The sequence below is a fragment of the Falco biarmicus genome, chromosome 9, assembly GCF_023638135.1.
Source record: "Falco biarmicus isolate bFalBia1 chromosome 9, bFalBia1.pri, whole genome shotgun sequence".
NCBI lineage: Eukaryota > Metazoa > Chordata > Aves > Falconiformes > Falconidae > Falco > Falco biarmicus.
In genome coordinates, this window is record NC_079296.1 from 17,014,953 (window position 1) to 17,042,079 (window position 27,127).

Consider the following 27,127-nt stretch of genomic DNA (forward strand, 5'->3'; position numbering starts at 1 on the left):
CTCTGCAGCAGGCATGAATTAGAATTCTATCCCACCTGGCAGGAGGGTCACCCCTAGGGGACACCAACCAGCTGCAAGTCAAACACCGACCGAATGCAGAAGGTGCAGAGCTGTGCCGGCTCATGCGCTTCGACCTCGATTCCCACAATAGCTGGGTTTTTCTGCAAAGTCTGAGCTGCTGTAGCTCACACAGAAACCAGAAATTTTAGGTTTCAACTGAAAAAACAAAGCAGCACGTTCTGGGAATGCCTGCTCTGGCCGGTGCAGGGCCATGCCGAGCCGTGCTGAGCTGGACAGCACTGTGCTCCTGGGCACAGGCAGGCTGCACCAGGTCCTCAGGCGGGATCAATTAAGTGTTCATGTGGGTATTGCTACTGTAAATATACATGAGGCCTACGCAGTGTTTACTTCTCACATTCCTGAAGACTGACTTGCCCTTAGGGACCCTATTTATCACCTCTGAAGGCCCAGGCTGTCAGCATCATCAACCAGAGCCAATAACTACCTGCGTTTTCTGCAAAAGCAGGCACTGGGCTTCCACTGCAGAAGAGCTGTAATGGCTCCATCACCTTGCAGAGTAGGTATAGCCATCCTTAAAGGCCTATTTCTTTTTTGTTTGCTTCTTTTTTTTGTTTTCTTTTTGGTTTGTTTGTTTTTTTAAAAAGATTGAAGAACCATATGAATATTTAAGAACGGCAGCTGCCTTTGTGGCTACAGAAAATCAGCTTGAAAAACATTACCAAAGGCTCAGGTGAAAACAAATATCAAAATAGTACAGGAAGATCCTGGTACTATTCAAAAATCCACATACCTCATAACAGATTAACCACAACAGCCTCGTTACTGCATTGGAAGTCCTATTCACTGAGATTCTATCCGAATGCAGAGGCAGACACACTTCATTGATAAATATCCCATGGAATGTGAGATATAATGGTAATCCAGTTAGGAACGGAGTACACCTATGCAGGTTGTGCAGAACATCTCTCAGAATGTCTCTGTCTCCAAGAAGAGCACTAAGAACATCAACGCTTCCTCATCCCCCGCTGGTATGTTGGCCCCTCACATGTTAGACGTGTCACTCGGGATGGTGAAAGGTTAGCAGAGCAACACAACCCATAGGTCAACTTTGTACCTACTCCGAGAGGTCACTCACCAGAGCAGATGCTATCTGTGAACCTGGATAACTGGGCTTTTCTTGTATTTCCTGTGAGATATTATTAAAGTATTCATATCTGTGAACCAGCCAGTCTTTGATTACTCTCTTCTTGTTTACAGCTTTGCATAAAACGCAAGCCATCAAGTAAAGCTGTTTTTCAAACTCTGTAAGCATACTAAACTTTCAGAACTAATTCTATAAACCAGACTCCCTGGGCTTCCAGAGCTTCCCTAATATGGTCATTAAATATCTGAGAGATGAGGACACTCCACAGATACTCAAGTGAACTATAAACTCTTCAGACTTATCATTTAAAAAAAAATAAAAAAAAGTCAGTGACAAAAGTTATGGCAGATTACAAATTGGTGCCAAGAGACAACTAAGCCATGTGCTTGACAAGAGCAGCAAAGACGTCTAGGATAGCGCAGGCAGAACAGTCAAATATGGTTGCAGAATTTCACAAGAGAGGAAGGATGCTGCTGTAAGGCTAAGACAGTGATTTATAAAATGGTTCTGAGGTGACATTGCTCCATTTTTCCCTTTTTAAGAACAAGAAGTATTCAAATCTGAAAGAAGCACATGAGTAACTTATCTGGCATTAGACATCCAGATCAAACTCTGCTTGTTTCTTACTCAGTGCTGCATAAAATTCTAGCTAGCTACTCGCACTGATGTCTTTGTAAATGTTTATTACATATTTAATCCAAGTCAACACTTTCAACCTGAGACAGTACTGCCATTTATGAGACCACATCATGGTTAGAAGAATTCTCTATTAACCCTGCACCAGATCTTGTGCAGAGCCTCTTCCCCTTCAGACCTAAGGGCTGAAATTCAACCCTAAAGACTCCTTTGACTTCATGGATCTTCACCAGCTAGACCACATCAGTGCTGTGGAGAAACAAGGACACCAACAGAAAGAGGATATACTCTCTTCTCACTCCTTCTACCACCTACCACACCTGCACTTTTTTTTAACGAAAGCAGGGAATTTAGCAGACACTCCCTGTGTAAGCAGCTCCTTGTCCTAGCCAAGGGGCTGCCATGCAGAGCCTGGCCATGAATTCACAGCTGGAGAAGGCTCTGGGCTCAAGCAGACAATTTCCTCTGAATGGTAAAGGCTGGAAAGACCTTTTGAACATGACTTCATAGTAAAAGTGACCCATGTTTCAGAAGACCAGTAACTCAGCTGCTTTGTATTTGGTTATGATAAGAAATATTTTTTCCCATCCATCCATTCAGATAATAAAGGGCTTGGCTTCATTATAACACAGCTGGGCTAGCTGTAACTATGCTGGGCCAAAGCATTTCCAACAAGTTGTTCAAACATTATTAGTTTTGTCCTAATAAGAGCAAGGTACTCACTTGTCTTGAGGTTTACTAACTAAACAGATGTTCAAACACTAACAAAGACATGCAGTGTCCATTAGCTAAGCTGCCAGGATCCTGGGAACTTCCACCGCACTGTACTCCACACGTGTGGCCAGCATTGTTCCACCACACTTCCCCATAATCGGAGCAAACAGCGCTACTCCCGGCACAGCGGGACTGGAATGAGTTAGGAGGATAGCCCCATTCCAAAGATCAGTATTAGGAGGACTGCAGCTCTACAGACTCAGTTCCTTGCCTCTTGATTGCTAAACTCCGCGAGGCCTGTAGGCAGTGAGGGCAGCTGTGCTAAACTGTTACACAGTCATTTGTAACGTGTGCTCATGGCAGACATATTTTACTCCTGAAATGTGTTCAAACCTTAGAAGGAGAACTATTTAATTCTAAACTCTACACAGCTCACATATGGTATAGAGGCTCCCAGCTGCGTTATGTGCCAATAGAAGCTAAATAAACTTCCACAATAATTATTAAAAATCTTCTCTTCGTTTCCCACATTTTCCTGAGCCAGATGCTTCCTGTGTTTTTTAAAGTAGGGCTCAACACAATAGTCCGAAGAGTCTCTCCAACAGGTATAAGCACACACCGCTTAGGCCATCAAGGTACATCCATGCCATGGAGGTAACTACATCAGCAGTCTCTGTCTGCTGAGCCTTAGCTCCACCTCAGCATCACCTCCACACCAGACAAATTCTGTAGCCAGGCCCACAGATTTCCAGAGCCCCTTGAGCCAGCAATTATCACACCTCTTTGTCTTGATGACGTAATGACGATAAACCTTTTATGTTCCGGAGATGAACGTGGCATACTCTATGGCAAAACCCCCATTGATTTCAAGGCATGTTTATGTAAGTGAATTCTTGAGCCCCATGGCAAAAGCAATAAAGCAGCAGCTCTTTGTTTAACTGGAGTAAGACCAGGACCCTCCAAAAAGGAGGGAGCTGATGAAGGGGAACGCAGATCTGCTAAGGTACTACTAACATGAAGCACAATCCACAACTACCTTCACCAAGGTTGTGTCGGTGCAGTTATATCCGTGCACTGGGATCCTGTTGTTTGTTTTTAGAGAATGAGGCAGGTGGAGTGATCTCTCTCCAGAAGGTGCAGTTTGTCCATAACTTACATTGACAGTGCGCACACATTTCAGTCACAGTGTACCAGTGATGCATTCTTCATGTGGACCTGACTTCTTGTACAAATTAATCCTCTCTTGCTCTGCTATCAGAAAATGTTCATGCAGTAACAAGGAAAGAATGCTGCATGTGCTCTGTGAAGGGGTGGGTGACTGAACATATTTTAATGCAGTTTAGGTAACTCGCTCTCAAATAGGTAATCACTGTACAGAATGAGATCTTCCATAGAAGACTGCCTGATTCACTGAGGTCACCAGTACGTGTGTTTCCTGGAAGGAGGCAGAATTCTGTAATGCAAAGTAATTCTACTCTAGCAACTTCTGTCAACCAAATTTGGATATATACTGGCCCATTTTGTCCTCCTCATCATTTGCATAATTCACAGGAAAGTATTCAGGAAGCCTAACCCCAGACAGATAAAAGGACCGACTCTGACTTACAGCTTTCAGAAGCCAGGAGTCCATATACAGAAGATGATACCACAGATTTGACACTGGTAACTAAACAGTACCTGCACTTAATTAGCTTGCAGCATTTGAGATGTTTCCTGTGAGAGCTGTAAGGAAAAAAAACAGACCGGAACAGTAGACATTTTATCTTCATGCATAACTAAGTTGTATCACAAATCAGAGACCTCCCTACCAGCAGAAAAGCAGCACTGGCCCTGACCCCATCAGGAAGTTCCAACAGCAATCTGCATTCAACAGAACACTGCGGGAGCTCTTCTGAAACAGCAGCCTAAACTCACTTTCATCTTCTGTCAAACCTCACCGTTCCACTGTGTCAGAGAGAGAGAGCAGTCCTAGGGGTTCAACCCAGAAGCAGGTCTACCACCACCATGGGCTGGCCTCAAGCAGGAAGGAGACAAGGCATCTCCTTGGGGGGCTCACAGCTTTTCCACTCTCCATTTGACATTCAAAGCTCTGCACTTTCCTAGCCCCAGGGTTCCTCCTTAGCCCAGACCGAGTAAGATGTATTTCGCATCTTTGCTGAAGAAAATCACACAAACACTTTGCATATTTGGCAAGCAATATCTTTCCCCAACCTCTTCTATAACTGGATGCCAAGTCATGCTGTTTTACTGACTCAACTGCTAAAAATCAGACCAGCACTTTCCATAAAGCCCACATTGCTCTAAGATCTTAGTTTGAGGGGTTGGAGATCACGTCTTTTATTCTGAGAGGATGACTTCAAGTCAACCTGCTGTACGTACCATGAAGCCCTTTTGTGGGTATCGATGCTCTTAAAGCAGTGTTTTGTCACACATCCCGCTCCAAGCATAAGCCACCCCTCGTTCGTGGCTCCTGCACACTGAAAACAACGGATGTCCTCTGTGGGCCACAGGTAGCCACGTCTTGCAGCAAGCTCGCTTCCACCAGCACTCTTATGGAAGTAGAAGGTAGAAGTCAGTCCAGCGCTGCTGTTCACTGATCACAGAACGTTATAACGCATCTTGTAACGCACGAGGTAATTGCCCAGAGCTGCGGAGTATTTGATTATGGATTGTTTGTGACAGGTGACAACAGTGTTGGCAATTAGTCTGAATTGCCATGCAAATTGCCAGTGGCAGCCTATTACCAGCTATGGACCTGTGAGGAGAATCACTGTGAAAACAGACCGAGTGCGTGGTTACCTTCAGGGCTGGCTGCCAGTTTCAAATGTCAGCGCTGTGCTGCTGCAGGTCTCAGAATTCTGTCCACCGTATGAGCCACTTGACATCTTAATAGGTTCGCCAAAACAAGGAAGGTTAGCTATTGAAACCCCTGTCTCTCTTGCACCAACAAGTCACTTGTATTTTAAACACTGCTAACAGCACTTTCTGATGATGCAGAAGGGTGACCAACACTTAGGCAAGCAGCCTTGCTTCTGTCAATGCCAGCACAATAAATAAGGTGCAGAGGAAATGGAATGAAAATATTTAAGCCTTATTTAGCCTCAGCGAAACCTTGGGTAGTTCAACCTGATCTACTGCCAACCCGCTACATCTGGACTTGGTTTCTAATGAAAGCATCTACAGAAACAAATAAAGCAATATAATCCAGCCCTAAATAATGAGCAAAGCTTAGAAATAGTCTGTCATGACAAATGGAAACTATGCTGGTACAAATAGCAAGAACTTGCCCAGTGATGCAGTAAGAGAACTGCTATCAGCACTGAAGTCCTGGCACTCTCTTCTTAAAGAGAATTACGAGGGGAACAGTAATGCTGCATTTCAGTCAGAACCAAGCAATATGTTTCTATAGCATATGTCATCTCAACAGCTTCATAGCAACTCTAAGCCAAGAAGTCCCTCTCGCTATGAGTACACAAGAGTTGTCCCTACTCCGTCAATGGAGAAACTGAAGCACAGGCAGGATGCTTTGTTGCAAAGTCCCAAGGGAAGCCACGAGAGGCCTGATGAACTGAACTTCATCAACAAAGAGCATCCTTAATAACACAGCAAGCCCTCTCCAGGCTCTGCTTCTCTAAATAACCTAAGTGCTTTGGGGCTTCATGTCTACAGTCAAGATATTAAGAGTTAATTAATACGCTTATACAGCGAAGTGTTGACACCCTTCAAAAGGCACACACCACAAGCGTGACTAGAGAAGCGCGTAAACAACACAATGAAGACAATGGATGACTCGGAAGAGCACCGCTTTCTGTGTAATAACTGATTCACAACAACAGGATCTTGAAACCAGTCCAGGGGCAAACAGAAGTCACCTCCATATCACAACTGTGTTGGACTGTGCAAACCAAAGTAGCTGCTCAGCACCTTGTGAAGAGGAACCTGCTACACATGCATGGAAGCACTTCCATCCAGAGTGGCCCCACCAGGAATCAGCTCAGGGCAGCTCAGCTCAGCAGACGGCAGAGCGGAATCTGACATCACCACTGCCCGTGGTACACCAGGCCGCTGACTCAAGGAATTCAATACACCTGGCAATCAAACCAGGTTTTCTTTCCCCACCAATGCAACAAGAGAAGACAAGGACACGGTATCTTACTGCAACTCCTTCCTCCTGCCCCAGACAAAACGAACACAGGACACAGCCCTCCAGCTGGAACGATAAACAGTTTCCCCACATACCATACACTAAGGAACTCCCAGTACAGCTTGGATTACCAACAGGTCCAGGTTTCAAAAAAATGACAAAACTAGGATTTATCCCTGCAAGTATTTAATTCTATACACATGATCACTTCCACGAAACAGAATTCGGTATTACCGTGACTTTAAGGATGTAAACAGCTGCAATTGCAGAAGGCTTCTGGGGCAGCATGCCGTTCATGCAAGCGCCATTGGACTTTACTAAACAGATTTAATTTCGCCCCTAACTTCCTCTGGATATCTACAGTCGTTGCAAATTCCTAAAAGTAAATTTTCACCACAACCATGTGATATGTTCAGAGCAGAACTGTCCATTCCTAATTAACAACTTTACACAGGCAAAAGGTGAACCCCATTCAGGTCTGAGTAACCACCAAAGACACCACACACCTGAAGCACTCATAGCACAAAACTCTTACCTTTTTAATTTTTCAGAAATTTTAGATCTGGGAGAGAGCTGCAGTTTTAACCATCTCTTCATGACCCTCTACTTTCTTTCTCCCAACAAGATCAGCTACTCAGTGCCTTACAGCAGTGAGAATCTTCCAAAAAAAAATATTGCCAAAGTGTGGCTTGCAAACCAGCATACACATACAGAAACATTGTAAAACATAATACTCACTCAAGATAATAATTAGTGACACCATTGATTCTAAACATGGACACTTCCACATGTGCAAACATGAGGGATAAATATCAATGGCAGGATACACTTCACCTAACCACCGTTAACCAATTATCAGGCATTGAGACAGTTACCTCTCCGGTCAACGGTGAACAACAAGGGCTTTGAGAAGACAAGCCACCCTGTTCTAAGACAAGCATGTAAGCTGGAATGAATCACATGGCAGTGCTTCTCCCTCTCACTATGGAAAGTGCCTCAAAACCTAGTTTTTACACAGAGGAGTGAGCTGTACTTCCCCTAGGAAACACAGCAATAAATCCTCTGTCACAGCCTCGGGCGACAATGGCCAAGATAGTGGCAACTAGCTAGATGTAGATCACAGCACGCAGGCAGTATGCCCATTTGCAGGGCTGCTCTCTTTCCCTGCTATGTGGACATGCTTAATCCTTTACAAAAAGAAAGGGAACAACTGGCACTAAACAGCCACACAGATTTCTTTTCCCACCAGAACAGTATATATGTAGTTAGGTAGCATCAGCTCGTAATAGTCTTAAAGCTGTGGGTTTGAAAGTTCTGGTTTGTGTTTTGGAAGAGAGGCTGTTTGAAACCAACCGCATTTGGGGCAAATACCACAGTTGAAGGTGTCAATTCCCGACTGGAAACGTGGTTGTACTTAAACATAGACCAGGCTATGCTGGAATATTTGGGATCCCACGGCATTAACTAATCCAATGCCCAATGGCACGGTTCCTTGGTGAATGTGGTAGGTCTGGAACACTAGAACAGCAGTTTCATAACACTGTTACCCCTTCACCCTCCCAAGGGTCCCATGGAGGCTGTGGGGCTGAGCAGCCAAACAAGACTCAAGCCCTGGCACTCCTCTCTCTGCCCTGGCACAGACGGGGCCAGGGCCCTTTTCTTAAAAGCTGGGTTGGGGTCTAGGTTCCTCAGAGGCAGCCTGCGCCCGGGCTGCAGCCAGAGTCCTGAGGGTGCTTATTCATCACTGGTGGTCTCTGGATGCAACCTCTTTGGAGTACTGGGGGATCTGGACAACTGTACGAACTACAAAATATTGTAGCCAATACAGCGTAATGCATTTAAACATAAGCTGCTTAACATATGCTGCACTGGGCATCAGAGATGGTAAGGAGTGCTCTCAGCCAGCTACAAGGTTACAGGAAAAGTGCCGATTTACTCCTTTCCAGCCTGCCTTACTGCTCCTGGGCTAACAAACCCCAGTTACTTTTCCAATTGTAAATCAGGTTGCATTCCAGCAACAGTCAGTATTACGAGCTGTATTTAATAATCTGTTTTGGCAGATCCTGTTTATTCCAATGCTGAAAGGAACAAAACCACCTACCAAGAAAAGGAATACAGGTTAAGTCCATGAAAGATTTATGTACATTATTGATCATTTAAATCCGGAGACAGCACTAAGGAATGAAAATGGAATGAGAGGTTTCCTGAAGTAACATTTTAGATCACAATCATTTTTGCACTACACTCATCTGTTGAAAGAGATGGCAAAAGCTCTACGCCTCAGGATAACCCCTTCACTTTCACAGAATAACCATGCTGTATTCTTTATTTAGGACCTGATTTTGCAATTTTGCACACAAACAGCCTTTTCATGAGCAAGTCTGTTGACAGCAAGGCAGTTGCTCACACAGGCAGGGATTTCTCATGCAAGCAAGGGTTTGCAGGCATCCACTAGTATACGTTTGTATGTTCCTAATTAAATTGACACTTATTGTTGTGGTCTCTTAATTTATCTAACAACCATCTCAGCACACGTAACAAGAACACCCTTGAAATAAATTTTTATTTTTACTTCTGTTAGCGCTTTCAATACAAATTGAGCCACGTTATCCTGAGCTACAGAGTGTGGTATTAATTTGAGCTCCAGAGTGTCAACAGGAGAAAAGGCAGTTCATCGTGGTTAACAAAACGCTCCATTATCAGTCTGCAAGATACATGTGGCATTTAGAAGACAGAGATCCTCATACCCTTGTGAACTTTTGCAAGAGTCTGTTACAAAATGCCATGAGCAACTGATAGATCGTGGTAGTGTTGGGACAGAAAGAACCTGGCTCCCATCAACAGTCTTGTTGACCTGCAGTATGGTTAACACAGGACCAAACACCCTCCTACAATGATGCAGCCCTGCACATCAGAAGTCCACACGATGCCTGGGGCTCTTAAATTCACGACCGATACATTGCTTGTCTTAATAAAACTAAATTACTGGATCTGGGGATATTTCTCAGAGAAATATAAAATGCCATAAAAAATTTTCCCTGATCAGCAGACAAATTAGTTCAAGTTAATGATGCGAGCTGACACTTACATAGCACTGGACATCTTCAAATGGCTGTGCAAACATTAAATTAGCTTCGCTGCATTGATATGAAGTAGGTGTGTGCTATTAGGCTTACTGAAGAAACAAAGAAGCATAAACTGAATTTTTTTAAAGGTTTCTATGTTCATTTTATTTTACTTCCACTGATATCAACAGAACAATTGTCAGGGCCAGATCTGCATGGGGTCCCCTTTGTTCCCTTCTAGCAGGGCAAACCCCCCAGTTTTAAGTATCTTGACCTTGCCAGGCAGTGTAATGAAGCTGTAGTGAAAATAAGAATTGGGAATCCATCAGCTTGAATGGGAATGAACTTACCTAAGCACTGTGTGCTTTTGAAAATCCTGCCCACAACAGTAAGATGATTTGACCAACATGACACAACAGGCTTGTGACAGAGCCAGTACGACAAATCGGTGTGTCTGGCATTAGTCAGCACTAGACCAAACCAGCCCCTCCAAACAGGTTTCTAGCATGGAAGAGGGCTCCATCACACAGAAAACTTTACATTATTTTAAAGGATATTTTAAATGTATAAATGGGTGCAAAATGTTTGATCTGATAGTTCTGCTGACCGTCCATTCCTAACCTGCTCAAAAAGTTCTTGCTGCCTCTACTAGGCAACTTTAAGGGGAAAACAAGATAGATCTCCAGTGGGTGCCCACTGTTAAATGAAGGTGATAGCAACCAAGCTATTTCATTAATGTGTGTCTGAAAGATGGACAAAGGCAAAAAGGCTGAAGGAGTCTTGTAGAAGTAAGAACCCAGAAAAGGATCCTGGCCAAGAAGATGGGCCTGGATGGAGGACCGAGGCTAGCTACCCTTGCTGGCTGCAAACACAATGCATTCACTGTATATAGATACTTATTTTCACTAACTTCCAGCATTACTAAGGCTGAGAGATGCCCTGTCTGTGAGTCTATGACTTAGGACTGAAATGCTGTTTCAAGAAAACCACTCATGATTGTTTAAAACTCCAGGAGTTCAGTAAGTTGTTCCCTCCATCCTCCCCCTCCACCCCCAACCAACAGTTACACTTTAACCATGTATGGAAGAGATTTCAGAGGTCTGAGTCATTAAAACCTACAGAGAATAAAAGAACTTGGCAAATATGAAAGAAAAGCATTTTAAATGGCTCTGAAATGGGCTGCTCCCCCTTGCTACTGAAGATGAGATAGATGAGTTGCCATTTATGTGTAGGAGCTGACAATTTGGGGTTTTGGAAAAATCTATAAACTTAATTACATGCAATATGCCCCAAAAACGGTTCAAATACAGATTACCATGTCAAAAACTGTAGGAAGCCTTTTTTTTTTTTTTTTTAATCAAAAGGAAGAAGAAGAAACCAACATATAAAGTAGTAGTCTTATGTGTGTTATCTGCAGACAAACTTCCTGCCAAATATGCTTGTCCTTGCCAAAAACGATGGTATTTTTGGATAGTTTCTTATTTACAATCCTTCAGTGTGCATGAAACAGTGAGGTTTTGCCATTTTTCAGAGTGGCTGATCACACAAAAAGCTCTAACGCAATTTAAAGTTACAATCTCCTGTCACAGCACATGTTACTGGGGAGAACTTTACAGCAGTCTTCCTCTTCCCCGTAAGAAACAGACATTTCAGGAAAGAAAAAAAAAAAAAAACAAACCTCAAACAAGAACAAACGCCAAAAATCCCCACAACACTTTGAGGAAAGATTCAGGATACAGGAAATGTTGTGTAGAAGCTGACACAACAATAAGATATTACTCCTAGGCACGCGGAATTCACCATGGACAACATCCTGCTCCCGGTAATACTGCAAGAAGCAAACAGAATTCATGAATATGGAGGTCGTTGTTCCACAACCACCACCCCATATTTTTAGAAAACTTGTATCCACACATCTACCAGATCTGCCTTTATGAAAAACAGATTTTATGATGACAACTTTCAAACCTTTTAGGATGTTCCCATTCAGACTGTTGCTAATTAATCACAATTCAGTGCAATGTTTCCTCCGTGAAGATAATTCATAGGGACTCAGATTCTCAAAGAGCTCATTGAGGAATTAAGATTCAGGAAATCTGAGCTTTATTCCCAGCCTTCTGGCAACCACTGCACTACAGAGCAGTCTCTCATTTTCTCAATTAAAAAACAGAACTAAAACCACGTCTCCTTCTCAAGCACTTAAAAAAAATGATCAATACTCTATAAAAGCTTTGCACTTGTATCACATGTTAAGTACTCACTCCCTCCACCCCAAAACAGCCAGATTTTCACATTTATTTGCTGTATTCCCCTGGAATATTCCAGCTATCTATGCCAATCAACCACAGTAGCATTACTCAAGAGCAGAGACTTCACTTACTCCGGAGTCAATCCAGAATAACTGATTTCAAGTGCAGTTACCCCAGATCTCAGTTCTGTTGCTGTAAATCCAAGTTATGGTCCTTGTCATGGAATCTGATTCATGCCAGTTCAGCCATAAAGATCCCAACCAAAAAGAGTGCCTTAGTCTGCCCAATCAAAAAAAAAAAAAAAAAAAAAAAAAAAAAAAAAAAAAAGGGGGGGGGTGTGGTGGTAATGCAGAGACTGACAGGTCCAAAATGATTCCTATGCCATTTAATTTCTGATGGCATTGCTGATGATTCCTTTACTTCTACAAATCCCACCTTCCCTCCTACCCCAGCCATTCCCTAAATCACAACATGAATAAATTGGAAGAACGTGAATACCGAGTACATTGAAAGAAAGACCCCCTGTACCTTTTAATTGTGTCATGGATGACAGTCTTTCTATGAATAGTATGCACAAGAAAGTATATCATTACAGATAATTAGTACTCTATTTGTCATAGAATACATTCATTTCATATAATCTTTAAAGAATCACACATCACGCAGAAAGTCATATCTAAACAATACTCCCTACAAATCTTTTCACATTTTACTTGCTCTCCCTTACTTATTAATGAGGACCTAAATTTGCTGTTTAGCCATTTCTCTTTTTTTTTTTTTACTCCAACATCAGAATCAGCAGAGTTGCAAATTATTTTCTCACACAGAAGATATCAGGGCATTGAATGAGGACGAAGACTCTGCAGAATTGTCCGACAGTGAGCTGCAAAACAGGTTAGCAAAGACTGAGTGCCAAAAGCTTCTCGTAACCTGGCAAAATGATGAGGGGCAGACAAAAAAGAAACAGGCTTTAGAGTTTATTCTCTGTGAAAATTAAGTGGGTCTTATGAGCCCTGGGAGCTCAGAATGCCCAGCTGTGGGAATTCAGAAACTAATCAAGTCCAGGGCTGGGTGGAGTTTCTCGTACAGCAGGACAAGATGTTGAGTTGTGTGCTTTTGGCCCTGGGGGATCTACCACATACAGAGCCAGCGGATTTTAACGGAATCTAAAAATAATGTAAAAAGTTACATTAAAGGATATTAATGTGCTAAATATTACTGCAGCTTGCCTAGTAGGGGATATCAACATGTAAATCTCTGCTTCCCTCCATTCAGATACTACCAGAACTTACAATCAAAAGTAAGAGACAAGTATCTCACTTCTGTGGATTAATTGGAGTAAGGCGAACAGGCATGCTCTATGTGAGAGATGTGACTCTTTCTTAATAAAGCTTTCATTAGATCTTGCATTCATCATATACCTTTTGTATGGACAAACAGAGAGGATGCAGTTACCTGAAATAATTGGTTTTCATATTTCAGTATTATCTAAAGGTCCTGTCAAATCCTACCTGTAATGTTCTAGGTGTGCATAAGACTATGGTCCTTATCAGACTAGTTCACAGCCAAGACAGACAAACACAGCATTATTATATTCACAGGTGGGGAAACTTAATGCAGACAGATCAAATAACATACTAGAGATCACACAGTGCATGCCACAGAGTTAAGTATTAAACTTACTCCTCCTAGCAAGCCCCAGTTCCCTGCCAAAGCTCATTTCCATCTGCCACAGGGCAGGCTGGATAAGGCTGCTGTGCCCGCATCTAGGCATTTCTCTCTCTCCTGTTGGCCATGGACTATAGGCGTGCAAGACAGTAAACGATCGTATGAAAGTCATATAGAGAGGCTATTTTGTGTAAGGGGAGATCATTCAGTCACCTCAGAGGAGTCCCACAAGAGGCATCTCTAGGAGCAGCAGGAAGCTCTCTAGTAGGTGCTTTAAAAGCTATTAACCATGCTCGGGGTTCTGGCTCTTCCTCTAAGTGACTGCTTCCACTGAGCCGTCTGCCTCAGGAAGCTATGGAAGAACAAACTTGGTCATTTCAATTTCAAGGAAAGCATGCGGAAAAGCTTAACAGGAAACTGAGGCACGGTGCTCAACACAGTTCAGCTCCCTGAGCTCAGACCATTAACAGCCATCTGCAGCCAGTGATGGGAGAACTGGGAAGGTACACATGGGTGCCCCAGATGGCCTCGCAGAGTGGGACTCCTCTTTGCTTGGGAGCAGCAGCAGCAGGTAGCCCTTTATTTGCAGCAATATAAAATATAGCTCCAGCCTTTCGGAACAACTGTAAGTTACTAGGCAAGAAGATGAATACCTGAAGGAAATATTCAAGTCCACCATGAGAAAGAGACAGGGTTACTATCTTCAGCTATCACCCACATCTACATGAATCAAAAAGCGTTTTTTAAATGACTGTGCAGTTACTGTAACCTCTGTCTGCTGAATTCAAACCTGGTTTTCCCAACCAGAACAGACAGGGTCATAGCCTGGAGCTGTGTCAGAATAAAACCTGGATTAGCTGCAGTTTTAATTTCTCAAACCAAAGCCTACAGAAGAACTCCAGTACCTAACAGTTGCTGGGCTGCTCTACACAACACAGGCTCCCTGTGGCCGTGGAAGTGCTCAGAGTAGCCATACCCCATTTTGGGGAAGCATGGGGTATTTGCTCCCATGCAAAACTCAGGTGAGGTGAATATTGCAAGGACAGGTGCAGGTGATGACTGGAGTAGAGTAAAACGGGAAAATGAGAGTGAATATCCTGCCCAGACATCAGCCACAATGCTTGTCTCGAGGTCCAAGCATCTGCACGCTCACAGAGACTGGAACTTTTAAAATGAAAGGAATTCTCCCGTATTTATGCCAGCATAACCAAGAAAGACCTAACCCTAGGTCTCACTTAAAATGTTTTAACTGTGCTACTAATTATTGAGTCAAATCAAGTTTGAGTCTGGCCCTAAATGGTTCCAGATGCAGCAGAGAAATCTAGAACCAAACCCAAATTTTAAATTTCTAAGGCTTAATTTCAGCCTCAATTTTATGTTAAATTAAGACAATACTTTCAAATTAATTAAGTTATTAGGAAGGCTTAAAGTTGAGCCCATCTTACTCCAGTTTTAGTAAAAAAATCCTCAACTTGAATTTGCAGTTAGACACATGGTACCTCTTTTACTTTTGTTTCAGGACGTGCATTTGGGGAAATTTAACAGGCAAGAATGCCTAGCTGAGAATGGAATCAATCAGGAATGCAGTTACAACAGAAAGAATTTCAGCAGACCATAAAAAAGAAAGAGAAGAAAAAAGAAAACCCTGCTACAAGAATAGTCCAGCAAAATGCAACTGTAGTGTGTCTGGGCTGCTTCCCAGCACTCCAGAGGGAATTCTGCTATTTGCTGAGTTTAGTGAATGTAATCTAGTGCCGAAGGAAAACCGGGGGGGGGGGGGGGGAATGCCACTGCTTTCACCATTTTCTCAGTCCTGCTTCGTATAAGAAAGTATACAAAAGACAGAGAAATTATTGTATTACTTTGAAAGCGGACAGAAACTTGCAAAGCAGATGTTCTCAGCACACATAAAAGGGACTGATTAGACGTTGAATAAAACTAAACAGCCGAGGAGCGGGGAACAGTCACTCAGCAGACAGACAGAAATCAAGAAATAGGGGACTCAAAAAGTAGTTTGGAAACAACATCTGTAGCCATAAGTAAGTCTCATGTTGTTACACAGGGAAAGGGAACCAGTGCCTTCCACTGTACATCATACACGACACCATTTGAGCTACTTTCCTCCAGCAATCTCAGTATGCAACTTTAGGGAATTAGTAAGTCATTCAGAAGAGATAGAAACAGTTAACAGGAAACGTAAAATGAAATAATTCAAACAGAATCTACTTCCAAAACCAACAAATACTCCACAAGTTATTTATAGCGGAAAATTTAGAAAAGTTCAGAAAGGTCTTAAATCTTCTGAGGTTTTAAATACTTACTTCTTGCAGCCAAAATCACATCAGTTGAATATCCAGGAAAATTTTAAAAAGCTTGCATTAAGCAGCTTAACTAGCTGAGAACATGATGTAGCCTTTCCTTTGGACCGTCCAGCCATAGGCAGTCACTCATTCAACAGAAGCAGAGCGTGATACTGTAGTGCAGCCTGCTACGTCGGGATGCCAAGGAGGGGGAGGGAGGGGAAAACCCTTCCCCAAAGATTTTAGTTCAGCCCACTCATTAAAATATAGAGTGGAAACAGCTGCCATAGAAAGGAAGAGGATGTCCAAGCAGTTTTTGATTAAGTTTCTTAGGTGTAAAATGGTTCTGTTCTGGAATGTCAGTAAGAAAAACAAATTTTCTTCTGAATTTCATTCTTCCTCTGCCTTGCTATTAGAGAAACTGGCTCTAACTCAGCTCAGAAACAAGTATAGCGTAGTAGATAGTCAGCTCTCTGTTCTCAAAATCATTACATCTCACTAGGGGAAAACAGATCCCTAAAATATCCTCCCCCTTCTCCCTGCAAGGACTAGTACAACTACGCTTTAAAACGCTGCAGTCTTCCAGTACTGTAATACTCAATTCACCTCCAACGACTGCCCGCCAAGAAGCCCCAAGCAGACAACAAATCCTAGCTCACAGCCTGCAACGTCTAGAATTGCTGGCATACCTCTTACAGATGATCACCTCACAGGTAAAACTGGGTAAGGACAGAGGTGGGGGGCAGAACAAGGAAAGTTCCTCCACTTTTGACATGGACACACTGAATAAATGAGTATTTCTGAGCCTGAGGAAGAGCTGGCGAGGGGGGGGGAGAGAGCTCTATTAAACCCTGAAAGGCACCAAAAATGCTTATCGGGGAACAGCAGCTCATTCCTTCTGGTAACACAAGAACTAAGGGGCACCGGAAGAAATCTTTAGGCAGAAGTTTTAAAACAAACAAAAGGAAGTACTTTTTCACATCACACATCATTGGATTACAGAGCTCATTGCCCCAGGATCTTGTGGAGATCCACTGTGTGAGCAAGCTCATAAACTGAAAGAACAGTCCTAAGCTAAAACTCTTAGCTTAGGAAGTTATTAACCACTAGTTACTAGAAGGTGTGGATGCCCCAGGTGAAGCAGCAATTTGCATCTGCCCTCGACATTAACCCTTCCCCTAAGCCCATGACACAGACCGCTGCCAGAGCAGCAGGCTGTGTTAGAAGGATCTCTGAGCCACAGCTGTGCCCGTTCTTACCTCCCCCTTTACCTAATGTTCACAACAGTCCTTCACCAGAAGCTGGATTATTAGGTCCGTTTCACAGGTGGGGCAGCACAGCTCTTCGGAAATGCTGACTAGTAACCACAACTCCACAGTTAGGTACTACCCTGAAAAGTCATCCCCAAGTGCCTTTGTACCTCTGAAGGGCAGTGCCTGAGGTGGCCTGACTTCCAAACCCCTGCACCTGGGACTCTTCACTGCTCTCCAGCCTAGCAACTTCCATAAGCGAAGGTACTCACCAACAGGAATTTTCCCATTTCTCAACAATTTCAGCAGCTATTACTCCCATTTTCTGCTCTCTCTCCCTTTGACTACAGTTACAAAAACTAATGCATTCTGATAGTGAAATCCTATTGTAGCAAAGCTATTCTAAATACATACATGCTTTTTGTATATTGTCAAATAGCACTTTTCAATGTCAGGCAAGCAGGCTATCTCGCTGGGTAATGGCTGTTCTTATAGCAGCAGCTACCAGATAGTTTGTGCAATCAAGGTTGTGGGGTGCTTTTTTCTAATAAGAGACACACTTTAAAAATACCCTTCTTGTGGCCAAGCATTTACCATGTGGTAAAAGACATAACTGCCCACTGGCCCTGCTGGCTCAACAGCTGGTCTTAATTAATATCGAGAAACAAGATACTTCTATGCAAAATAAGCAAATTGACTTGAGATCTTTTTCAGATCAGGTCTGAGAAAAGCAGCCACAAACTCTGCTTCCCTTCTCTGGTCTTAATTTTAAACAGGGGCTTCATAGCTGTTTGTCCGTCTGTGTGTGTTTAATGTTTCCTGGAGGCCTGCAAAGGCATGCAAAATATTTTAGTTCAGGGCCTCTTTATGGTTGTAATAGGAAATAGACGTTGCCCTTCAAGAGATGGTCTCATATGGAAACAGACATTATCTGACTGACAGCAGTCTTCAGTGTTTATTTCAAAGGGAAGGAAAGGACAGATAAATATTTACTGCTTTCCGTCCACAACGTAAATACAGATGCTGTCTATTTTAGTTTACTTCTTGTCTAAGTAATGCAGGTTAAGGACTGGTACTGTTCCCTTTGACAGAATTGTTCTTCACATTAAAAAGAAATTTCTGATGCCATCTTTGCCAGGTAGTTCTTTTAAGCTGCTGAAGACCCTCACCAAGAGAAAGCTGGTTTCTGAACCTGGGTTGGTCAAAGCTTTAGGTTTGCACAAGTCATGTGGTCACCAGGAACCAGCAAACCACAGGCTTTTGGTCTACCCGAGAAAATGCCTGTTTCCTGTGCAAGGCTGCACACCTACACTGAGATACCCTTTGGGGAAAATTTCAAGTGTTTCAGTGCTAACAGGTTGAAAAATGGTGAAGATATAAATGTAAACAAGGCTTCACTTCTTACTCCTATCCCCTCTCACTTCACCCAACCAGAAGAGTATGTGCCATCCCCTCCCCAGCAGGTCAGGGGGTGATGGAACAAGAACAGATGTTCTCTACCCTCCCACACAGGCCCTAATCAATAACCTTCACGTCCTGATCTTTGACGCATTCAGGGCAGTAATCTGGGATCCCCATGTCCTGACAGATCCATCCTTTCTCTCTTTCATTTTACCATGTACCTACTGCTAGAGAACCAGCAGAATTAAAAATAACTTTGGGACAATTTGCCTTTTCTAGATGCAGTCTTACCCTCCCTTCTTCGAGGCTTGACTAAAGCTGATGAGATCTCTCTTCCCCATTCCTTCTTTGCCTCTTTTAATTAAAAGTTGCATGGTAAATCAAGAGGAATCAAGAGGGGCTTAGAGGAAATCTCGTTATCTTCATTTAGTTGCAACTACACCTCTTAAGTCAGAAGACATTAAGGAAATCACTGATGGAGTAACTCATGTAGGTGCAACGTGGTGGGATGTTGGTTATCGAAACAACAGCCAAGGTGCAATCAGATACTCTGCTCAGCAGCTGAATAAGAGATCGATACGCTGGTGGGACATGTTCTGGGATGCGTCTGTGCCCACAGGCATTCCTCTTTGTACAGCAGCTCCACCAAAATCTCCTAAAATAAGCAGACTGGTGACAATAACTGCATAGGAAGTCCCTTAGGTGCTAAGAGACGGAGATGGAGGTTCAATAAATGAAGTTTTCCTCTGAACAAGTGCCTCCGCACAAAGCCTTCAAACACAAGTGTTTTTACAGATCAGGAAAGTCACTACAGTGTTTGAAGGTGCAACTGGATAGCCTCCAGCACACCCAGCTGACGAGAGTTACACCTGCATTTTGAGCTGAAACAGCATAACAATTTATTGCAGCAACTGTAATCCAACAAGATTTTCTGTGCAGTTCCTCAAAGTTTTCACCCTGTCTTATTTATTTATTTATTTATTTATTTATTAATATATCAGGTTTGGGAAAACAGTGAGTTTCTCCCAGTTCTGTTTCCTCCTTACCCTCTTCTCCATTGAATGGAGCGAAGAAATGAAAAGGAAAGGAGAGCAAACACATTTAGGTTAGAGAAGGAGAAACACAAAGAATGGGAGAACAATTTTTCAAGGGAAGGAAGGGATTTCAAAGCTGAAAAGTGAAAAACTTTTCATCTTGTTCTGAAAACATAATGCAGTTAATTCTGCCATTAAAACTTAAGCTCTTTTGACACATTTTGTTTTACAATTTTCATCAGCAATTGTTTCTTTCTGGAAACATTCATAATCATTTCAAATTCAATATTGAGAGGGAGAGAGGAATTGCAATACAAATGGACTGGATGCCTAAATGTATCAAAACAACAACTTTTTTGGGATGGCCTGCAGTGTATTACTAGTGATGTTATTACATTTGGAAAAATTGCAGCAATCTTATTAATACCCAGATTATTAACTTTGGCTTTAAGACCTTCATTTCTATAACATAATCAGGGGTTTATAGGATCTTTCCCAAATTCTGCCACACTTGACTCTTTCAGGCCATTTCTACAGTCTACCCTGAAAAACAGCTTTGCGTTTTCACAGAGATAAAGATCACTGAAAAGCTGCCAGTGGACAACATCTGTCCTGACTGCTATCTCATCTCAAACCCCTACAAGGTAACAGAGGGCTACTGCTCCTTTAACCAGCACCTGCGAGCAGATCAGAGCCTCAGAAATCGCACACAGCCCTCAACTGTAAGTGCAGTATTTTTGGACAAGCTTTCAGCTCCCACTTTCAGCCTAACACGTACTAACAAATTCTTTTTAAAAAATAAGCACTTTCTCAACAGAGACCAGCAAGTTGCCCATACCCAGCATTTTTCATGACCATGGAAGATAAGGTTCATTTCTACTGAGGTGACCACAAACTGCCAGGCTTACGATGAAGTCCCATGGGATATTTTAATATCCAACCTGAGCACAGAAGGCTCAAATGTCTCAGGACCCATTTAAAAAAAAAAAAAAAAAAAAAGCACACACTTTATGGAACCAAACCAAGATTGTCCTAACTCAGAAATCTGCAGGCTGAGGTGACATGATGAAGCATCAGAGGTGCTGAGCAGAACCTCGGCAGCCTCAATCTGTTCTTTGGAGAGTGAAGCCTCTCCCTCCCAGCTGACTCCCCCCACCCCCTGAAAGCACTCTGCTTCGGGAGCGGCTTTTCTCACCAGGGAAGAGAAACCTTCTTTTAATGTGGCTGATGGAAAGTTTTGTTGTTTTCCTTTCTCTGGCCCACCTAGGCTGGAAAAAAACATTAGTCCCAAGCAAAATGCAGTATAACAATTCTGCTCATCTGTGGACAGTTCTTTTCAGCTGGCAAGGAAGCAATCCCACAACTGCAATTTCTTGTGGCTTATTATGGGAATGGCGGTGTAGCACAACCACAGAAAGAGCTGTACTGGAATGGTTGGAGCACAGTTATTGCAGACCACTTCAAGATGCTTTCATACAAACAAAGGTTTTATAAAAACAGGGATTAGATCAATTCTAGGGCAATTTTGGTCTCTAAGTGTAGGAAGGACTTCCTATAAATGCCAAGAGTTATAGAGACAGCTGGATATACAGGATGAATTTTATTCCAACTTCTCTTTAACGTTACACCATGGGATATGGAAACTGAGCTGTGGATATAAGCAGTACAATCCCCAGGCATAACAAATGGATTTATTTCTGATCCAAAGTCTGCTATCAGTAACATGAATCCTGTTACTGCTTTCACTGGGCTTTGGATCAGCATCCCATGAGCAACGTGGAAAGTCCAAAGCACCCTGTTCTGGTCTAGGTCAGAGGCAGTGTACCACCCACAGACACTCCAAATTCCCACTTTCAGTCTACACTAGAGAGGTGTCTCAGCCACAGAGCTGCAGGCTGGATCCTCCCTCTGCCTCTTTCTCGGACTTACCACCAACTCTGGCTCCTTTTCTCTCCTGTTTTTCACTGCAGCCCTCGTGGTACCTTGCATGCAGCATAGCTGCTGCTTCTTCCCTCTTGCTGAAGCTTATTTCTGAAATGCCTCCTTGGAGCAGATGTTTCCCGTGTGTCCCACCCTTTACTTTCTTCCCTACCCCGACTTGTTCCAATGCAAGTAATTATTTATCACCTTGATCTTTCAGATGCAATCCTAAAATAGTTTAAGCATCCCTCAGTCAACCTGCCCAGCTTGGTTCTGGGGCAGGCAAACACCAGCAGTTTCTGCCTTTCCCCCATGATAATACATGGGGGGGAGGAGAAAAAAAAAAAAAAAAAAAGAAGCTTTAACCTTGGCACAGTCTTTGGTTCCCATTTCACCTTCAGACCATCAGCTTTGGCTTTAGCATTTTTTGGTTTTCTTCCAGGGACAACGTTTTATTTCTTGGAAATATTTTGTTAAGCAGGATTAATATCTGCATCATTTGCCACTTCCCCTTCTACCTCACCCCCATTTTCTAGCTGCCACTAAAGTCTTAAGTTTATAGATACTTCACAGGTCCCCTCCCCCTTCTCTGTGATATTTCCCTCTCTCCAGCTGTCTTCCCTTGGCACCCAGCGTCTGCAGCAGCAGTAGACTTTTTCACAAATTACCTTTGCTCTGCTTCATGTTTCCGTGAAAACTGGTTTCAATAACAGGCCAATTCAAGCCAGTTTCACAAACTTACGTTAACTGTAGATCAAACCTAAAAGAACACACTCCAGCTGGACTGGTACTGTCACCCCAATTTTAGGGTACTACAACTTCCACTCACTCATACACAGAGACAGGTTTTGTGGGGAGAGGGGTGGCTGCAGTGATTCTATCCCCTCCTGTGCAATATTATGTTTCTCTGAGCTGGCTTACTCACTGCAGGCCAACTCCTGAACACTGCCATCAGTCTACGAAAGGAGCACGTAACCGCACTCCGTAGGCTGGTGCATCAGACTACTGGCAGCTGCCAATAGATCCTATCAGCAAAGGAACCCAAGCACCCAGAAATCTGAAACCAGGACCTGAAGTCACACAGATTTTGTCCAAACGAGGGTCAAAACCCTCGGAACAGAGGCTTACACACAGACAGTCCACGGAGTACTTGTCAGCAGGGATTTCGCACTTCAACATCTGACTCTGGTCTCAGCCCCGAGCCAGGAGTACCCTGCCACCGGGCTAATTCCCTGTGTCCCAAGCGGCCCTTGCCACACTGCGGAACCGCGCACAAACAGACTGGAGCTGCCAGAGCTGGCAGGCACAGGACAGACAGTGTGACCGGCCCCTCGCTTCGCTGGCAACTTGTTGGAGAACAAAAGCTGGTGACAGGACATCCCTTTTCTGACCATATTACTCCTGAATTTGCTGTCTCTGTGCAAGTGGCTCTCCAGCATGTGATTTCCCACATTCCACGAGTGGTCTCATAAAAATTCCTGAATTCAGCCAAACGTTTAGTAACTCCTCTGATTCTGTATATCAAAAATTGCTGTGGGTGTGAGGGAAAGCAAAGAGAAGTGTAATGGTCTGAGGACATTAAGTTTGCTGGGCAACAAAAAATTTTGCTTTCCAAATTCCACATGCAGATTTGTTGCAGGGACAAAATGGGTGCGTAGGCACTGAAAAGCCCTCGGCAAAGACCTTCGTTTCACATCCAGCCTTACCCAGAGTCTCTCTCCAGGACCGGGGCTGAGTCACTTCACCTTCTGCTGTTTCATAAACAGGCAAAAGTTTACATCAATGCTACGCATACCAAGGTTGTATACCCAGGGTCTTTCACTATACCCAGATCTCAGATGAAACCTCAAGGCACCACAAAACAAAACTGGCAGAAACATCCATAATTTTGTCACGCTGCCATGAAATTATTTTTATGAACTACTAAGAACTTGCACTTGTTAAGTTTTAATAGGTGAGAAGCTTCCTAGCAGTATGGGTGAGATTGAATGCATTTGAATGATGAATCTGGCTGGGTCAAAACTGCTGTGGAGCCCGGCTGCTCCCAATACTGCCAAGAGACACTGAGAAGGAAAAGTAGCAACTGATGCCACTGCTTTCTCAACACCAACTCTCTCTCATGTACTCTTCCTCTTCAACAGTTTTGGTTTTCCAGACCAGTGAGGATGTGGATGACTATTTTTTTAGTTGTAGGGCTATCTAGTCCCCTAGGCAGCTTTGCTCAGAGCCAGCCCCAGATAATAACACCACCATTTCTCTCTTCCTATACAGTCCACTAGACTTACAGATTTACTGAGATTGCATTTGGCTGGAAGCTCGTTAAGCAGTGCTTCCTGTAGTGCCCATATAGGACATATTCCAGGCAAGAGATAAAAACATCTGTACCACCCTTGCTTTTTCAATTCCTTGATACTGCTGAAAAAAAAAGGGGAAAACTGCAAGAAGCCTGAAGAATTCAGTATTAACCTAGAGAAAAGAAACTTAGTTCTAGAAGCACCAAATCAATAAAAGCAGTTTCCCAGCTGGAGCATAGAGAGGGGGAAAGAAAAAGAAAAAATAAAAGTGCGGTGCTCCAAAGACCAGTAGGTAATGAAGGAACACTTGCATTTTGATCAGGGCAGACCAAAGAAACTATACTTACTGCTTTTCAAGACAGACTTTCGCAGACTTCATTCCATTCTGCTGGTATGCAGAGAATGTTGGTAGAAAGCCACCCAAAGTGTCCCATCCTCAAAATCTGCAACATGCTTTCAGTCAGACCTGGATACTAAAGCCATATCAGCTTGAATGTTACAAAGCAGCAAGACAGAATTCTCCTACCCATTCCTGGCCACTTCATATTCAAGCTTATCTCATAGCTAACACCTTTTCCATTCTTTACTACCTCCTAAGCTTGTTATATAGCTTCAATTCCTATTTTCACTCTTTTTGCACCTTCTGATTTGTGAGTTCCTAGACCTGCAAATCCCCTTCTCCAGTCACCGTCTTCTCAGTAATCACTTTTCCTTCAAAATTTTTCACCCTTCTTCCTGTAAGCAGCTGTGCTGTATGTCATCACCTAGGCATGATTCAGACTGGATGCTCTACAATACAAAGAACAGGTCTTATTTATGTTTGTGAAACCCTGTATAACTTTATGCCGCTGTATAAATCTTTAATAGGTACTAATGCATTTGCTGGAACAAGCTGTGTGCTAATATGCAGCACAACTGTTTGGATACAATCCTTGCTGACTGTCAGAAGCTTCTGGAATTAAAAAATATGCAGTTGTTTGGTGACACTGCAGTTTCAAAGCTGAAGGATGCAAGTTGAATGAAATGTCATAGCACTGGAAATGTCTCTATCTACTACATCCATGTCTGAATCAGGATGGAGTTTGGGAGCTCAGCACTATGGACGTGGGGCTGCGCTCAGCTACACCCACGGCGCCTTCTCTCCTTTATGTTATCTACCTCCAGACCCTCATGTTCACAAAAATTTAAACGACTATTTCAAATCTCAGCTTTATCTTTAATATTGGCTGAAGAGTCTAGAATGGTCCTGTCCATTTTTCACACCATTCTTGACATGACTTTTCTCTGGCTTTGAGTGTGTCATGCCTTGTGTGGAATTAACTGCGAAACAGAAACCCCGGTGGCAGATCGGATGCACAGTTTCAGGGACCAGACAAGAGCTGAGTGATTTCATCACTGACACCACACAAGCACTGAAGGCTCAAGCAAACAGGGGATGTATGATATCTTGGCCTCAGGGCCAATGAATAAAATATGCTCATGATAATGGAGAAAACCCAAGAGGGCAGCAGAAGTGTCAGGCCTTCATGTCATCCAGCCTCGCGGTAACGCTCGTGGAGACAAACCAACCACATTGCAAATTTCCATAACCTGTACAAACAGAAATCTTTGGGGTTTGTTCTCTCTGCATCAGGTTGCTCCTAATGGTGAAGCTGGTGATGAGTCTTATCCCATAATATCAACAATTTGCACACTGTTAACATGAAATTCAGGGATATGATGAATTGCTGTTGTGGCACGTTTGTAGGGCCTCTGAACAAGGAGCGGCGGACAGTGTTCATCCAGCCATCCACCTCCACAGCTGCATCCTAGGGTTAGGAGTTCTTTCCTATTAATTTTAATACAGTTTCACTAACAGCACTCTTGTTATTTTATCCTTGAAAGAGATTCGACTAAGAGATTAATTGAGAGGGTTTTCACATTTGTCAGTGTGCATTAGGAAAGAAAAGGAGCTATATCTGATGGAAGCAAGTCTAAAATTAAACAAGAGGCAACTCTATTAGGACAAATTCCCGTAACAGTGAAATCTATTGGACTTTATACCATTTCTTCAGTGGCATAAAAAATACTACACCACTTCAGTCATTTAAAAGTAGATTGGACCAAGCAGTACAAAAATATATTGCAGGGAATACAGCTATATCAGCACAGCAATAAAACAGATGAGCTAATAACTCTTTTCTCTCATTTTCAGGATTGTGCATGACAAGATTCCAGTAAAATTTATTTACCTGCAACCAACACAATTTTCAGAGTCCAGATTTGGAGCAAATTAACACCTCTCTGGGAGGAAAGGTGTGCACCATCTATCAAGTGAGCAGTATAACAGTTCTGAAGGCGGGGCAGGCAGGGACAAGGCAGCTCAGTGCAAGTGAGTTAGGGACAAAGACTTTCAGAAGGATCAGAACAGAAACACTTCAGATAATCTGCCCCCATACGACTGGAAGCTGAACGCTTTACAGAAATTTCCACTCAGTTGCAAGGGTTTAGCTCTTGAGAAAAACACCCAGCAAAACCTGGCTGCAGCTCTCTACCTATTGTAACAGTTGTCAGAAACACTTCTCTGAAGATATCATAATTTACATGAACTTCTCAGCTCATCAAATACCAGAGCTGACATGAGAGGATTTTCACATGAAATCTGTGTTCCACAAGGTCAAACTACTTAATGGAATCAAACTAAAATGGAGAGGGGACATTTAAACCGACTAAGTTAAAACCTCACTCCTTTTCTACCTGATCAGAGACCGGCAAAAAAAAACCAAACCACTTTTAAGCAGAAGAATGCAAACCTCCTGGTGAAGTCCTCATTGCATGAGCAATATTTTCAAATTAAAGTAACTGTTGTGTCACCAGCTGGACAAGTGGTACAATGCCTTTGTGCTTAATGCAAACTAATCTGAAGCAAAGAGAAGATGGAGATCCCTTTGTTGTTTTATTTTGTCTCTAAAGAACACAGCTTCAAGTATCCAAAGAAATAATCAAAAGAATAGTTAACTGAGCAACTCATCTCAATTCAGCGCTCACAGCTTGTAGGAACTCCAAACCTGTTGCTGAGAGTATGCCTCCCCCCACAGATGCACTGGTTTTTGTCAAGGAATACAGACCTAATTCACAAAAATAAATTTCTGTAGAAACCATAAAACTTCTTTCATAGCCATTTTGCTTTGTCTCTAGTTCCTTTAAAATGTAACAAGCTCTGACTCAGATATAATTAGAATAATTTGCATTCATTCTACTACTGAACAGATTTATGATACCTTGTATATTCACAGCAGAGTCACATC

General features: G+C 42.9%; 1 protein-coding gene across 12 annotated transcripts in view; it reads right to left on the reverse strand.

Annotated features, from left to right (window-relative positions):
* The window catches only part of SORBS1 (sorbin and SH3 domain containing 1), a 179,845-nt gene that overhangs the window by 99,365 nt on the left and 53,353 nt on the right, over positions 1–27,127 (reverse strand). For 2 of the 12 annotated variants that reach the window (XM_056350929.1, XM_056350926.1), the window contains exon 1: positions 15,963–16,141. The exons of 9 other annotated variants lie outside the window; for them this stretch is intronic. The gene's annotated coding sequence lies outside the window, so the exon portion shown is untranslated. Of the gene's footprint in view, positions 1–15,962; positions 16,142–27,127 lie in introns of those variants that run through there. One more of the 12 variants, XM_056350935.1, reaches the window with a different exon arrangement.